A 16,104-nucleotide genomic window follows, 5' to 3' on the forward strand; every position below is an offset into this window, starting at 1 on the left:
CTGCACTAGGAACTCTCCTTTATTTGCCCTATAACAATTAATATCCAAAAGGATTTTGGCAGAGTTTAGAAATGGTGGGCAGAATCCGTTCTGGAAGAGGTGAGAGCAAAGGACTTTCAATAACATGATATCCCTGTATGTTGGGATATTGTCATTGCTAAGAGTGTCACTTCAAGAAGTGGCAAAAGTCATTCTCCCCTTCTGTCTAAATAGGAGGACAATTAGGAAAAGTTAAATATCCTGATATAGGGACATCATGGCCCTCTCAGATGGCCATAAGCGCTCAGAAACAGAACTGTATGTTCAATTTACATGACAGGGCTCAACCTGTGCCTGTCTGCTACCCATAATTTTCTTTTCCCTCTTGAAATATTTTAAAACTCTTGGTCATTCTTGACAGAAGAAGTGAGGGCTCAAAGATACCAAATTTGCATGAGTTCATAGAAATAGGTGCCTTGTATTCCCATAAAGAGGAAGAGACAAGCAGGACCTAAACTCTTCTTAGACACCCAAGAATCCCTAGTGGTCAAGACCCTTTCCTGGACTCCCATGTCCAGGTAGCTTTTCAAATCAGGTCTTCTCTTTTACTAGGCACTGAAGGCTCCAGCTGATCCATAGGAGAGCAGATTCATTCTGAGACCTGCCCCAGCACTACAAGCTAAATCTCTTACAAACCACTACTCTTACAAACCAGCTACAAGTTGAACAAGCAACGTTCAAAAGTGCTTCAGCATCCACTTCTTGAGAACAGGTATTTAAATTAGACTGGCAGTCAGAGAAGCATCAAAATAAAGATAAATGTATCTTAAACATCTGAGTGCACTAAGTATGGACAGATTGGTCCTGAGGGTCACACTTGAGAAATGTGAGCCCAGCTGCTTTGCATTTGTAACATCAGAATAGCTGACCCCACTCCACTTGGGCACAGGGAAGTGTCCCCTTTTCCCGTGGGGAAGGTCCTTCCAACAGCCAAAGCAGCCCAGGCCTGCTGAGGTGAGGATGGCTCACATCTGGGTCACTACTGAAATCCAGTGAAGCAGCTGCACAGGAGCTCATCCAAGAGTTCCCATCCAGGAGGAAATGCACAGCACAGTCAGAGAATGTGTCAGGGTCAGTCCTGCTGGGCAGCTGTTCCAACACTAGGACAATGCACTGAGAGTTTTCCTCAAAAGTGAGACCAGAACATCCTGTGACTGCAATGCTGTTATTTCTGGCGCCCCAGACCCTCCCTTTGCATAACTCATCACTGGTATTACTGGTACAGGACCAAACCCTCTCAGTACCCTGGAGGGGGGAAAGAAGAGGATGAAGGTGTATCTCTGTTCTGTTTTCATTGTGAATTGCATTCAGTTCACATGAACACGTCCTGCAGAAACAGAAGCTGATATTCCACATGGAAGAGCAGGGAATGAGTAGCACAGCTTACCCAGAGCAGTGCAGAGCCCAGCAGGAAGGGCTGAGACGTGGCTGCCCTGCTCATGCTCTGACTGCAGCCTCTTGCCTGGCCCTGCAGACATTGTTTCACACCTCTGCCTCCTGTGAGCAGCAGGTGATAGTGTGTGCCTGTGTGCTGGCACATTTCTAGATCAGACTCACAAGCTCTCCTGCATGTCCCACCTGCCCTTTTACCCTCCACTCCCTCTGGCAGAAATCTTGATGGAAACCCAGCAAAGCAGCCATAAGTACTAGCACTTCTTCCACAGCACAAGTTCAAGCTGGCCTGAGAGCAGAATTTAGAATAAAATTTTAAAAGCAACCATCACATTCTTAAACACAGCCCATGAAAAACAAGTGCCCAGCCCCTGGCACAGCTGGGAACTGCACTGCAGTTACTGCCAGGTGAGGTCAGCAAGTTGTTATTTCAGTGGAGATGGGGAAGAAAGGGTAACCTTATGCCAAATTCATTCAGGTGCCACCTGCACTTAAGAGATTTCCAGTGTCCTCCAGGCTCCCTCCACACTCATCTCCACCTACTTTCCTGCATCTTCTACACCAGCTCTACCATAGTAAACAAGGTTTCCTTGTCACCAAGTCCTCCTCTTGCTCCCTTATAATGAAAAACAGCTGTGGCAGGCATGTCCAAAACAAAGCTTTACACATTCCTGGTGGAACTGCCTCCTCACCGCCAAAACCCCCAGACTTTATATTTACTACAGAAAATTCAAAACACAACCACTTTTCCTCCTCCAAGCTGTAATTTCTTCCTTGACAAGCCTGTCAAATTTAAGATTTCACTTACTATTCTTATCTCAAGTATCTGCTTCCCCCCTGCCTCACCACTTAGCAAAGCTGACAGCTCTCCAGCACCATGAACATTGCTATAAGTAGCTTCTGTGGAGCAGAGCAGGACATTTTCCCTTCTCTGAAAAGGACTGCAGAGGGTGGTTTGAACTAGAGATAGGAAAATCACTATGACACAACAAGAATCCTTCTGAACTGCACTGGACCTTCTCAGCAGGTGGACCCCAGTTTAAAAAGAGGCAGGTGGTAAACACCTCTCCTCTCCTGCCTTTTACCTTGCATTCTGTTTTCTGACAGCTTTTCCCAGAAACAAGTATGGCAAAATTCAGAGGGAAAGCATGGACTTGGGATATTTCAGGCCCAGTTCTGCAAAGAGAAGCAGTCTGGGTAATTCAGCCTAGGTTTCAATACAAAGAAAAGGGATAGGAGCCATAATGTGAACTAATAGACATTTTACCCTTTGGTTTGACTGCGAAGAGCCGGGTCTTGAACTTGGCCTTTGCACACACAAAAGCAATTAAATTGATTTTTGTAGATTGCACTCTGAAAAGCCTAAGGACAAACTTGCAAGGACCTGAACAACTCTACAAACCCCACTGAGTGATCATCTGTAAATCTTGCTACTCACAAGAGGAAAAAACCACTTTATGCCAGCCCCTGACATAGCCAAGACATACAGGATGAGTTCAGGCACGAGCAGTGCCTGTCAGTGTGTGCTGTTGTAATGAAGTGGCTTTAACTGCCACAGTGGTCTCTGAGTGAACTAGATGCAGACCCACACAGCCCTCAGCTGTCACACAGGGGTTCCAGACAGGTCCTGGGATACTCAATGGGGTATCTTTTCACGGGTGATGACTGGTACCCACACCACCATTCTGCCTCTCTTCCTCCCCTCCAGCTCTTCTCAGTCACTGCCAAGGATGAGGCTGGTGATGGAGGTTAGTGGAAGCCTCCCATGAGCAGGGTCCCACTCCACCAGTCACAGACTGCAGTCTTGAAATGGTGAGGGGAGCGCAGACATGTATATTGGCACACTCTGTGCTGCCTTTTGCAGGGAAGGTTTCTTATGCAGGCTGTGCTCACCCCTAAGTCTGGACTGAGCTTTAATACATATTCCTGCAAATTGCTCCTGAGGTCTTGTCTGCCTTTTGCTGCTCAGTTCTCCTCCTACCCAGCACCTTTGTTACAAGAACAAGGGCAATCTGAGCTACCACTGGCTTCAGTGATAAGGAGAAGGAGTGGTCACCAGCCAAGGGAAAGCAGTAGCACTGTACTTTCTTTCCTGACCTTTTTTGCCAGTTGTTTGGGCTCCAGGCCAGCAATTTAAGTTATCAAAGTTTGCTCCAATGTTATACAAACAAGCAAGGGAAAGTCTGAAATCAAAGCCAAGCAGAGGAAGGTCAGAAAGCAGCTTCTTCTCCCATCAGACCTTGAAGAACATTATTTCTTGAATAGCTAGGATGTATTAAGACTACCACCACAAGGCTTGTCCTCCTTCAAGCTATCTTCAGGCAACAATTTCCATAACACTGGAATTCTGGAGGCTTAGAAAGGCAAGTCTTCTGTCAGCCTGACTGCCAAAAAAGCAAGGTTTCCTGCCTTTTAACTCCTACCTGGTTCTCCTTCTCAGTCCAGCTACTTTGCTACAGAGGCAGCATGATAGATCACGTACTACAGAGAGATCACTGCCCTGCCACCTCCTCCTTGCTCCAGGTGATCCAAAAATCATTCAGATATCCCAGGAAGCTCCATCTCACCAGAGTATCTGGAGACCATTAGTAGCAAACATCAGCCTTCATGGGACTCTCTAGAGCTTGTGCCTGCAGCTTGACTTTTGTTTAGCAGGGAAATCCCAGCCACATCCACCACCACCTCAAATGCCACCTCCCAGTGGGTTCCTTGGCCAATTCCCTGCAGTGAGTTGATGAGTCTGTTAGCAGAAGTCCCCAGAGGGGTGGTTTGGAAACACTCCTACCCACCCTTACAACAGATTTTCACAAACTACTGGCAATAGCCCCTGATATCTGGGCTCTTCCAGCAGAAAGAGGTAAATGAATATACCTGACTCTTTAGTGCCACAGCACACACAGCGTTCCTAATTCCTTACCTAATACAAATCTACTGAAAAGAAGGAATCCGCCCATTCTGTGTTGGCAGGAGATGCTCACTTGACCTCTGGCTAGAGCATTGCTGTGGCCACAACCAGTGTGGCTGCTCCAGTGCCTGAGCCACCAGGTGGGTGGCCTTAGGGAAGAACTGAATCACAGACAGCTTCTGGCAACCAGTTGGCAATCAAAGCCAATCTCGGCAAAATCTACATAGGATGTGGTTGCCAATATTTGGTCTATGATTTCCTGTATTACACACAACTTTATTACCCTTTAGTATAGATGCAGGGCCACTGTATGATTTCTACACTTACCAGCTCCAGCACCCAGCTGCACTCTTTGGAAGATTCCTCACAATTTTCCTGAGTAAGCTACGGAGAATAAGTAGGAAAAGGAAGAGAAGGAAAACACTTTCATGTTATCTATAGACACATCTGTATAGCAATTCCTTTTTTACTGAATCAGACCTATAATATTACTGAAGCAGAACATTCAGGGTGGATCTCTTTGGAAGGAAAGTGTGTGGGACACTTCTGTGCAGGAAAGAAGTTTTTGATCAAGGTCAAGAAGTTTTAGGTCAAGGAAGGTAAAGATGAGGGGAAAAAACGACAGCTTTGGTGATTTCCAACTGTAATCATAATATGCTCCTTGATCTTTCATTACCCTCAAGCATTAAAAAATGGGCAACCTCTTTTTTAAAACCTCATAAAACTCCATAACATCTATTTACTGTGGTTTTCCAAAAACAGTCCATGAAGCAGGACTTGTCCTGGCACAGAAAACTGTAATGCTTCAGTCTTCCAGAGCAGTGTTAAACCTGCAGGTCACTTCAGTCCAGCCACAATCCTGCAGAGCCATCCCTGCTAACACTTGGCCCAGGTCTTGCCATTCTGCTGTTTTGGAAAAGTGCATGTATTAAACACATGCAAGAGTGAATGATAAAACACACATAAAGAACAGGAAAGGCCCACTATTATCAGGAGGGGAAGGGGAAAGAGAAGAGGTTACATTTCTCTCACCAGCAGCCATGCTGCTTTGTTGACATGCAAAACTCCCTTTTAAAAAGTGCTAGAGGTTATATGGTCACACCCAAAGCCATTACTTCAGGTCATGCTTGAAAGAGAGACAAGAGATTATGGTAACCTTCGCTGAGGACCTTGTGGAGCTGTAAGAGTTTTAGGTCATCTAGTTTTAGAACTTGACATGTCCAAATACACACATACAATACCTGCAGCAGAACCCCTCCATGCTTGGAGCACCATGCAGGGGCAGTCCCTTTTCCAGCAGTGGCTTGGAAAGTTTGCAGAAAAGCAGGAGAGCCCAAATGAGATCCACCAAGAAAATTTCCCTCCATCTTCCTCTGTTGACACACCATAGCACAGGGACACCATGGCTGAGACAGATTATCATCCAACTCCCAGCCAGCTGCTGGAGCCCAACAGCCCATATGCCAAGGAGTCACTGGCTGCTGTGAGACCCTGCAAAGAAGGATTTAAGTGATTTACAATGCACTACTAAAAGCCGAATTTTTGCATTACCTCCTCTTTAAGCTCTGAAGAAACCAAACATTTCCAATTATTGTTTTAATATGTTATGGGTCATATTTCCCAGCACATCTACTCATCCTTAAATTTTCAGATGAAAGCTTTGATCCTTAAGTGATCATCTTCTTTGTTTAGCTGGGTGGAGTATTAAGGTGAAGAACTGGCAGACTAATTTGGCCAGGGACCAGCATTTAATATTTACTTTCTCCTGTAGAACCATGAAACAAAATGGATGAAATAGGTAGAGGCAGTAATAACTTCTCCAAGTTCATGGCCCATGTGACAGGAATGTGCAGTCACTGTCCATGAGTGCGCTCTCATTCCCTGCCACAGATGAAATGAGTGTGTTTAGGCCCTTAGTGAAGACAGGCTGCTGCTTCTGTTACAACAAACAAAGATACAGGACAGCTCCAAGCAGAAGTAGACAACACCAAAGCAAACTTTTGGTTGCATGCCTTGCAAGATGAGAGCCAGGCGTGCTGACCAATGTCATAGTTTCTCTAGAGGAGGTCCATCTCATTCTAGGATTTCAGCAGTGATATACCGCTGTTTCTAGAAAAAAGCCACTCCTGCCACAGGTCTATGCAAACAGGCATGATATGGAGGACACTTGCTATTTCTCAGAATGCAAGAGCTGATGGGGAATAAAAGGGGTGGGAGTAGTGGTTAAGCTGCCAGGCAAACACATCTGAGACAAGCTGTGGGAAATATGTTTTTCGTGTGGATAGCACGTAAATTGAGGAACTCAGTGTCACCAGATGCTTTGAAGATTAACCATAAAATTTGTCTAATCTCTTTTCCAGTCAATTGAATTAGCCCATCAGGTTCTATTAAATGTGGTGATAGAAATGCAACCTCCAGTTCAGGAAGTTTCTAAACCACTGATTGCTGAAAGCTGAGTGTGCCTTATGGAGGAAGCATATCCCAATTTTAAAATTTTCCCTATTTATTACTGGACATATGAGACACCCACCACTGTTTTGTGTGAGTTGGTATTAAAGGGTGTTCCTACAATTATGGATTTCTACCTTAGCAGAGTTTTAACGTCTGTCAAATCTCTCTAACTCAAAATGTGATCTAGTTAAAGCACAATGAACAATATTGATAGCTGAGGAATTATGACCAAGAAAAAAATTCAAAAGAACACACTTGTTTTGCCTCACAGGAAGAAAATTAGGACTATATGGTAAAACACTTTAACTACAAACTTTTAAAACTAAATTACATTGTTCTTTGCCTGAAGAAGAATATAAAAGGCTACATCTATAAAAAGCAGGACTTAATAATTTCAATAAAATTTCTTAATTTTAATTAAGAATTTAATTAATTGTAAAGTTAGTTAAGCATTATAGTAGAAAAAGATGCAGAATCCTCTTCATGTAGGATCTTCAGGAACAGGTGTAAACAAATCATTGTCAAGATGTCTTGATAAGGTCTGCAGGGTGGTTCAGGTATGCTGATCCCACCTCTGCTCATAGGCAGAAGTACATGATTTATCATGTCTTTTCCAGCCTACGTGTCTAGGACTCCCATGGATTCAAGATGCCAAGACTGAAATTAGCAAAGAATAAAAATGAGAAGTATAGATGAGGCAATACACAAGGGGAGTCAGAGCTGCCCTTAGAAAATGTCACATTTTATCACAAGGCATTTCTAAAGCCTGGTGAGAATGTTCAAAAGAGCTGCTATACCCCATTTGATAAACAGTCAGCAGTAGGAGAGGAGGGAAATCTGCACTGATGATGATAAGCTGCTCTGATAAGAGCAGAACTGATACAACTCTTTTTCCAGTAGTATATGTCCACTGTTCACTGTGATACTTTCTGAGTTAAAAGTCCTTCACCTCCCCTGTTTCATGCCCACCAGGCAAGAAATATTGCTTTGCTGCTGGTTGAGGGTTGTGTGTAGGCTGATCATCTGTCTAGCACATGTGCTAGGCTGGCCAGCCCACATCATGTTTGTTTGGCAAAACAGATCCTGGGGCAGTGTCACAGCTGAGTCCTGCAGGCCTCCTCCCTGCTCAGGGCACAGCCTGTGCTCCTTGCTTCTGCCCACCCAGGAGAGTCACTGCATTTACAAACACTCAACTCCTACCCTTGTTACAAGTCCTCTGCCTGATTCATCATCAGTGGGCACCACTGGAATTATAGGAAATTAGTTATTCAAGTAGTGATTGGTTCACCTACCAGCTTCAGTGGGATCCAGCTTTCCTCTAAGCTGTTAAATGGAAGATTAGGGGTGATATGACAATAGTTTAGATGAACCTACTTTTCAAAATAGAGGGCTTGCCATTACCACTGACAAGGATATAATAAACACAAGTCGTCACATACTAATATCTTAGAGTGCTTTAGGTGAGCCTTTATCATCTAGATTGAGCACCTCTGTCATGTGCAGGGACACCTTCCATTACACCAGCTTGCTCAAAGCCACATCCAGCCTGGCCTTGAACACTGCCTGGAACAGGCCTTCTTTGAGCAACCTCCTACAGTGTCTCACCACCTTTAAAGAATTTTTTCGTAATATCTGATTTAAACCTACCCTCTCATTTAGCTTAAAACCATTACTCCCTTGTCCTAGTGCAACAGGCCCTACTAAACAGTCTGTCCCCATCTCTGTTATAAGCCCCCTTTTAATATTGAAAGGCCACAATAAGGTCTCCCTGGAGCCTTCTCTTCTCCAGGCTGAACAGCCCCAAGTCTCTCAGCCTTCCCTCACAGCAGAGATGCTCCAGCCCTCTTGTCATTTTTGTGGGCCTCCTCTGGACCTACTCCAGCAGGTTGGTCCTATTTTGGGGGCCCCACATGCCATATCCTGATGCAGTAACCTGATTAGCAAAGGAGTGCACATTTTTAACTTCATCCCAGGACTTTTTATATCATCATTTCTCTCTTGCTCTCACTGCAAATTGCCTTCAAAGAAATAAGCACCAGGCTTATGTGGACATTCTCCCTGTCCTCCAGCCACCTCCAGTTTCCCAACATCAGAAATGTCTCATTTCTGGCACAGGTTTCTTCCAGATGATGGCAACAGTGGTGCTTGCAGGTAATAATCCATTAGCTATAATTAAATAACAAGTGCTGCCTTGGGAATTGGCTGCCATAACCTGTTGTATTAAAAGGATGAAAACATCATTTTGGTCAGATGGTTTACAGGAGAGAACATGATTTACAGGACAACAGATTAAATTATGTGCAATTAAATAGCTGGATTAAGTTTCAGGCCTTGATCCAGAATGTAAAACAGACAAGCATGCAAGGAGGAAACCTTGTCACAGTCCCTCTCTGCACACTCTGCTATCTCCACTTGAGGCTGAGATCCACACAGATGCTGGCTCATCCAGAAAGGAAGGTGCCAAAAATTGCCATGGTCAGTAGCGCTCTAGCTACTTACAGCAAAGCCAAACGACAGGCAGCTTTAGTTATTAATGGCTGCCAACACCGACCCTCTCACCACTGCTGGGCTTGCTTCAAATCTGTGTCATCCTCTGCCTCCTCTGCTGAGTGCAGGAAGGATGTGGTTCACCAAGAATCATTCCCCAAATTTGTCCCAATTGCTCTATTAATTATCCTTTAGCTTCAACATGAGGAAACAGTTTCTACCTTCTGCAGCAGGTCTATTTTTAGTGAAGCATCAATTTGCCTCTATTTTGTTATCCCTCACTGTTAATCCTGCCCACACAACAAATCTGGCATTGATCACTTGTGGTAGACAAATATTTTTGGCTTAGGCTATGAAAGAGGCAGGAGGAAGGGTGTACAGAAAAGGAGTCTTAATAACCAGAAAGAGTATCATCAGAAACCAGAATTCATATGGAGAAAGCAACGCTAATAGAAAGAAAACAAAAAGGAAGGGTGGGGCAGAATGTTCTTAGTATGTGTTTGTGAGTATAAATCTACAAAAGTGACAACAATCCCTCAGCTTCTGCAAGTTCACATCAGCAAATTCAAGTTCATATGAAAGAAGGGTTCAGTGTTGGATAGCATTCCTGGTGTTTCAAAGACAGCCCTGCCTGCTGCCCAAGACCATCCCTTCCTAGAAATTCATGGACCTAGCTCAACAGAGGAGAGCAGAATGATCTGTAAGTTTTGCCAAGAAAATATGCTCTGACTGATGGTCCTGCTACTTGAAAGGGGAAAAGGACAGGACAGAAGAAAACATCCTCCTTGTCTGCCTTCATCCCCCTTGTTTCTCAGTCCCTAATTCCATGTTCTGTCCCTCACCCAGGCTATCTGACCAGACCTGCTTTCCTTAGAGAAGGTCTGAAGGTGAATCCAGAGCTGGACTAGATGCAGCTGATGAAGCAGCATAAACTGTGTCCACACCATGGTGCTTCTGCTCCACCCTCAGGATTTAATCATTAAATGATAGAGTTGTTCCATTTGAAAAAGACCTTTAAAATCATTGAGTCCAACCATCATCTTCACCACTCACCTTGTAACCTAGATCTTCTTTGAGACTGCCCAAGCTGGGGAAGGTGAAAAAAAGCAGCATGGCCAGTTCTCTTTGTCCTGTATTCTCTGTAATGGTGAAGGGCAAAAGGCACTGAAAAGTGAAAAAACTAACTGGAAATTTTATCTAAACCCCTACATTTGTGAGCTCAGCCTGCTTTACACAAGCCCATCCCCAGCACTGGCTCTCTGCTATGGGCTGTTAGGAGTTTGAGAGCCCTGGAGCACCTTGAGGTTACTGCTGCCCCTAAACCCCAGCTGTGAGAAGCAAGGGGCCTCTCAAAATTAGGCAAGCCAAAGAAAGCCTGAAACTTGATGACTGTAGTTTATTGGACTCAGGACAGCAAGAAGCAGACTCAGCTCTGCCTGAAAATATCATTACAGTCATAGGTCCTGCTATAGACTGAGGAATCATAGCACAGTAGGAGGCAAAGACAGAGGCACCAAGAAAAGCAGAAGGGGACAAAACTATTCATTAACTGGTTATTGCTGGGGCTTACATGCCTAACACTTTTATCCTTCAGTCACTATTTTGATCTACTCTAGCCTGGGATATGATCTCCAACTATGGTGTGTGCAAGAATGGAAAATAATCCTCATTTGATCTGGAAATCTCATATTCCTCACTCTGACTGCTGAAAGAAACAACTCCCAGACAGGCCAGGTGTTTAAATAGCTTGAAAGTGGAATTTACTGCCAGTTTGGCAGTTAAACTGAGCCACAGTTTAGCAGTTGGTAAACCTGGGCATGTGCCAGTGCCCTACACTATTATCCATAAGTCCATCAGCATTTTTGTCATCTTCTTCTGGAAAACTGAGGAGACTGAACCAGACAGACAAACAAGAGAAACTAAATCTCAGAGATGCCTATAATCAGTCCAAACACACCAGCTGTCTACAGCTATGAGTGTGTCCACCCCTTCAAATATAAACCAGAGAGGGGGAAGCTAAACCTTGTGACAAGACATTGATGTTAGTGCTGTGGTCCAAAAGAGCCTTCAGGAAAGCAGCACAGTCTGGGAGGCAAATCGGTAGCCCAGAAGAGCTCCCAGGACTGCTGTCAGTAGCTAGGAGGAGCAGGAAAGGAAGATTACGAGGCTCCACCTAGAAGTCTGCCCCAGAGCCCGGGGCCAAACGCTGCAGCCTCCCATGCACTCCCCAAGGTGTGGCCAAACCCAGCGCAGCCACCGTGCCCCTGCCAGCTCTGTGCAAGGTTCATGGGCACTGCTGGCTCCTCTCCCGTCATCCTCCTCTCTGCACCAGCAAACAAAAGACCTGAGATAATACTGGCACATTTTCCTTCTGGATTCCCAAGTCTGTAAATACCCATTCAGCTGGCTTTTGTTGTTGTTGTTGAGTTTAAGCAGAGGAAAACTGGCCTGCTTGGGGTTCCTGGAGAGAAGAGCTGAAGCAAGTGGAAAGTTGGAGCACAGAACTGTCACATATAGAGGATAAGCCAGGCCTTGCAGTACAGAGGCAGCACCTGCTGCTTAAGGGAGGTTGCTCAGAGGCCTTCAGTTAAATGTTCAATTATGCTCTCCTTAAGTCATCTTAGGTATGTCTTCAGTTCTTCTTACATCCTATTTTTCCTCATCTGTGAAACAGGAATAGAAAAATCTCTTATTTCTCTACATCTTTTTTTTTTTTTTTCCTCATCAGATACCATATCCTAGAGAAGCTCTGGACTGGTTGTGGTCTTAGTTAAGACTTGAGGCCATGAGTTCACAGTAGAGCTGAACTTAACCCAACACCCAGGGAGGCAAACAGAGATCCCATCTTCAAATTTGCATTTCTCTTCTTCCCAAGGAGCAGCACCTATGCAGATACATCCATTCCCACTGTGCTATCACTGCTAGGAGGAGGGAATCTTTCTGGAAATGCTCTCCTTCTACTTCAGCAGGGCAGAGATGTTTAGTCTTTGCTTCCTCCACAAGCACCACACCTAAACTATAAATCATGTTTCAGAAGGGGGAGGATTTTTTTGGAGTAATTTTCCTCCCATTTTAACCTTTTGCTAGGGTGTGGAAAGGGAATAATCCCAACTGAGCATTCCTTACTTAACAAATTTACAGTTGACTGCTTAATTAGGAATTTAATAAATGCGACTTAATTATCTCTGAATTAGATTGCCTTATTAATGCCCATGGCCATAAGCCCTCAGGGCTCTCAGTCTTGTTAGATCTCAAAAGCTAGGCTGAGTCAACACTTGAATAAACAGCTGCCAATAAAATACCTTGCACTGCCAAAGGTGGCATTTGAATTTTACTTGATGATTCCCTTCACAGGTTGAACTCTGTACCTTTGCACAGTGCCAGCTAATCTTTGCTCTCAGAGGTTTCTTTCCTGTGTGAGATGCAAAGTAGAGAATAGACCACTTTTGACAGAGCTCACAGCAAGCAAAGTTTTAAAAATCTTACTGGCCAGGCCATATTCCAGCTGCAATAATTACAGTTCCTTTTACTTAATTCAATTTTCATCAGAAAACATTTTTCACCCTTTCTGAAGAGCTGTTGTGCAATGCCCTCATACTGACAAGGCCTGTCAATGTGACAGATTTTTGGCATCTTCTTAAGTAGCTGAAGCACCTCTAAAATGCTCCTTGACCACCTAGGTCTCTCATTACTGTTAATATTAGAAGAGAAGCACATATGGACAGCTCTCACTTCTATTCCCAAGTGGCTCTTTTCAGTTATAAGCAACTTCAACCTTTTCAGGTGGAATTTTGCCCTTCCTGTTTCTGCCAGAAAACTTTTTGGAAAGTTTGGTTCAGCTGTTTTTTTAGTTTTAAGACAGCGAGTAGGCGGAGGAAAATGCAACTGTTGCTATGATTTAAAAGTTAAAATAAATATTCTGTCACCTTGTCTTGAGCAATCACTCACTTCACCAAGAAAAGGGAACCTTAAAGTTGGCTCACACATGTACTCGTTAGTTTTCCAGTAAAAACACATCTCAAATTAGCTGAATCACGTCAATGCCTACTGAGCTAACTTACCCAGAATCTGCTACTTAAAATCCAGGAACAAATCCAGAGATGAGTGTCCTAGGCAATAACCACTCAATAGCAGCAATGGTGATAGAGGTCATGGCCCTTGAATGCTAGAAAAGACTCTCTATTTTTCCAAGCTTGTTCTTGAGGTCAAAGAAAGGTGATTTGAAGGAAATATTGCATCCAACTCCTGAAGAGGGGAAGATGATGCTGGAAGAAAACCTGTTCCTGATTTTGGTTTGAAAAAGAAGAAAAGCAATCAGCACCTACCTCCAAAAAATCCTGCTGTTAATTCAGTAGAGACTAGAGCAGCAAAACCAGCTGAATCAGGGCACTGCAGCTGAGGCAGCAACACCTGGGAACAAACACCTGATGAGGTGACAGCTCAGAAAAGGGCCTGCAGCTGACAGAACAGCAGCATGAAGCCACAGGTTCAACACAAGGCTCTTATCCTGCTAGCAGAAGGAGAGGGCATATCAGACAACAGAGTCCCCTGGTTGTGCAATGACTGCCCCCACTCCTGAAAAGGTTAGAAACAGATCTTTATGAAAATCCATGGATTTAGGTCTGTGTACTCAGCAGACCATCTCTTGTCCTTTCAAGGCATACTGAGCCTTGGTACCACATTTTCTCTCCTGCAATGTGAGGTATCCATTGTTTCTCACAAAGCAAAACCTGTACACATTTTCTCCTGGCCTGGCAATAAATAAAGGTTTAAATAAATAAAGGTGTGTTTCCTGGCAGGCAGTTTGCTTCTCTTCCAAGCCACCCTGAGTGGTCTGTTCAGCTTTACAGCCAACATGGAGTGCTGTGGCACAGCACACTGAGCAAACATCCTGAACAGCTTTGTTTGGGGTTGACATCTCTGACAGGGAGCCAGTGCCTTGTGGAAAGCTGCAATACCAGAGTAACACTACCTCTAGAGCAGGACAACTTCTGTTTCCTTTCCCCCTTACCACAGATCCTTCTGGTGTTAAAACAGGAGAAGCTGTATTGTCAGGGATGGGGTGGGAAGCAGGAAACTGGACATGAGGGGCCCAGCCACTTCTCTTGGCTTCACCACTCTCCCCTTGTGCCTCCCTAAGTCAGCTGCCACTTCTCCACATTCCCTCTCTGTTGTACCCCAAAGCTGTCTAGGCTGTACAGGTCACAAGCTCTTAAAGCCATGCAGCATCTCAGTATATGTATGCTTCCAGCCTAATGCAATGGGCAGCATGGCTAAAATATTTTAAATAATTAAACATCAAATAATAAACCCCATATTGTATATTAGGGGCTGGTCTGCTTTTCTTCTTGTTATGTACTTGAGGGGTAAATGCTTTGTAGCACAATTCTGTGCCAGCTAATCTGGGAAGTGCAACATTAAGGAAGCATCTCTTACTCCTTTGTCCCCAGATGGGAAATACCTCTGGGCTTTGTGTGACAGCCCCAGAAGAATGGAGGACAGGCATCACCAGTAAGGGGTTTCAGAGCATGAGCAGCAAGGCTGGCTCTTGTCACTGGAATTCACATGACTCATTTTCCGACACCTGTACCTGGGAGGAACAAGGTACAGCCACTCACCCTCCGTGCTCTCACCAATCCCACAGCTGCTGCTTTGCCAGCTGTCCAGGCCCACATCTCCAGCCAGTCTCACAAGCAAGGGAACCTGGTGCTCTTCAACAGCCTGTCCAGGCAAGGACTGCTCTTCCTGAGCAGGCAGCCAAAATTCCACAGATGGGGGGCTTGACAAAAAACTTCGAGGACCTGTCTCCTCTTCCTTCTGTTCCCTACTTGGACTCAGCTTGTTCTACACAGCTTCCTGAACACTCCCTTTTTCTGCCCTCCCTGATTCTGGTGAATAAAGCCATGAGAGCCACAGAGAAAGAACAGCTACCCATCAGCTTATTTTCAGTGCTCCTGGCCCCTTCTCTTCTGAGTCAACAGGGGAAGCCTCTCCTGAGGCTTCCAAAGCTGAAATACCAGTGACCAATGATAAAATACCAGTGACTCCCCTTGTGCTGCCTGCACAGAGATCCCCAGAAAGCAGTGCCAAGGACAGCCAGCAGCTGCGTTCCTGCCACCAGCACACACACAGGGAAGAGGAAGTTGTTATCAGGCCCCAGTAACACAAACCAGCTGTGCTTGGGTAGGGCAGCTACTGCTCACCCCTGCTGGGGGCTGAGCAGCAGCTGTGCTCCAGAAACCTCCTGCTTTAGCTTGTGGTCCAGATCCAATGAATGGGGAGGCACCTCAGGAGGTCCCAATGAAATCAGCACCCAGTCTTCGTTTGCCTGAGCTGTTTCAGAAAATCAGCCCACAGACCTTACTGGCAGGGCCTTTTTCTGAAGACATCCCTTTCTCTCTGAGTTTTGCTGGCTCAAAAAGGTGATGCTGCAGCACTTCCCAGTAAGTGACAGCTGTAGATAAAATGTATTGGGCAGGACATTGGAAACCCCCAAAAAAACCCCCCAAAAACACAAACCTGTCCATCTCAGCCTTCCACTGACCTGCCCTGGCACCTCAGCCCCACCTCAGCTTGCAGCACTGGTCACTCTCTCTCACACCCTTGCTGAGTTCCAGCAGTGCAATTCAAAACCAGCTGCTAATGGTAAGGGTCTCTTGTGAAGCCTACATAAGCACCCAACCAGAGGGACCTGCACTGGAAAAAATCCTTCAACAAGGCTGCTCTAGCTGGGGGATGAGCAAAAGACAAGGTAAAGTGATTTAAAATGCGCCATCCCCAGAGGCACTGCTGACTCCTACCCAGTTTACCTGTCAGGAGCATGGGAAACT

General features: G+C 45.0%; 1 long non-coding RNA gene across 1 annotated transcript; it reads right to left on the reverse strand.

The window, feature by feature from the left end:
- Positions 1 to 10,651: 10,651 nt before the first annotated feature.
- Positions 10,652 to 15,337, reverse strand: LOC135448793 (uncharacterized). Its single transcript, XR_010440579.1, has 3 exons — positions 14,893 to 15,337; positions 13,600 to 13,684; positions 10,652 to 11,937 (listed from the first exon to the last, which is right to left on the reverse strand). It is a non-coding gene; the product is annotated as an uncharacterized LOC135448793 (long non-coding RNA).
- Between the last annotated feature and the right edge of the window lie 767 nt (positions 15,338 to 16,104).

The sequence above is a fragment of the Zonotrichia leucophrys genome, chromosome 5 (genome assembly GCF_028769735.1).
Source record: "Zonotrichia leucophrys gambelii isolate GWCS_2022_RI chromosome 5, RI_Zleu_2.0, whole genome shotgun sequence".
Lineage (NCBI taxonomy): Eukaryota > Metazoa > Chordata > Aves > Passeriformes > Passerellidae > Zonotrichia > Zonotrichia leucophrys.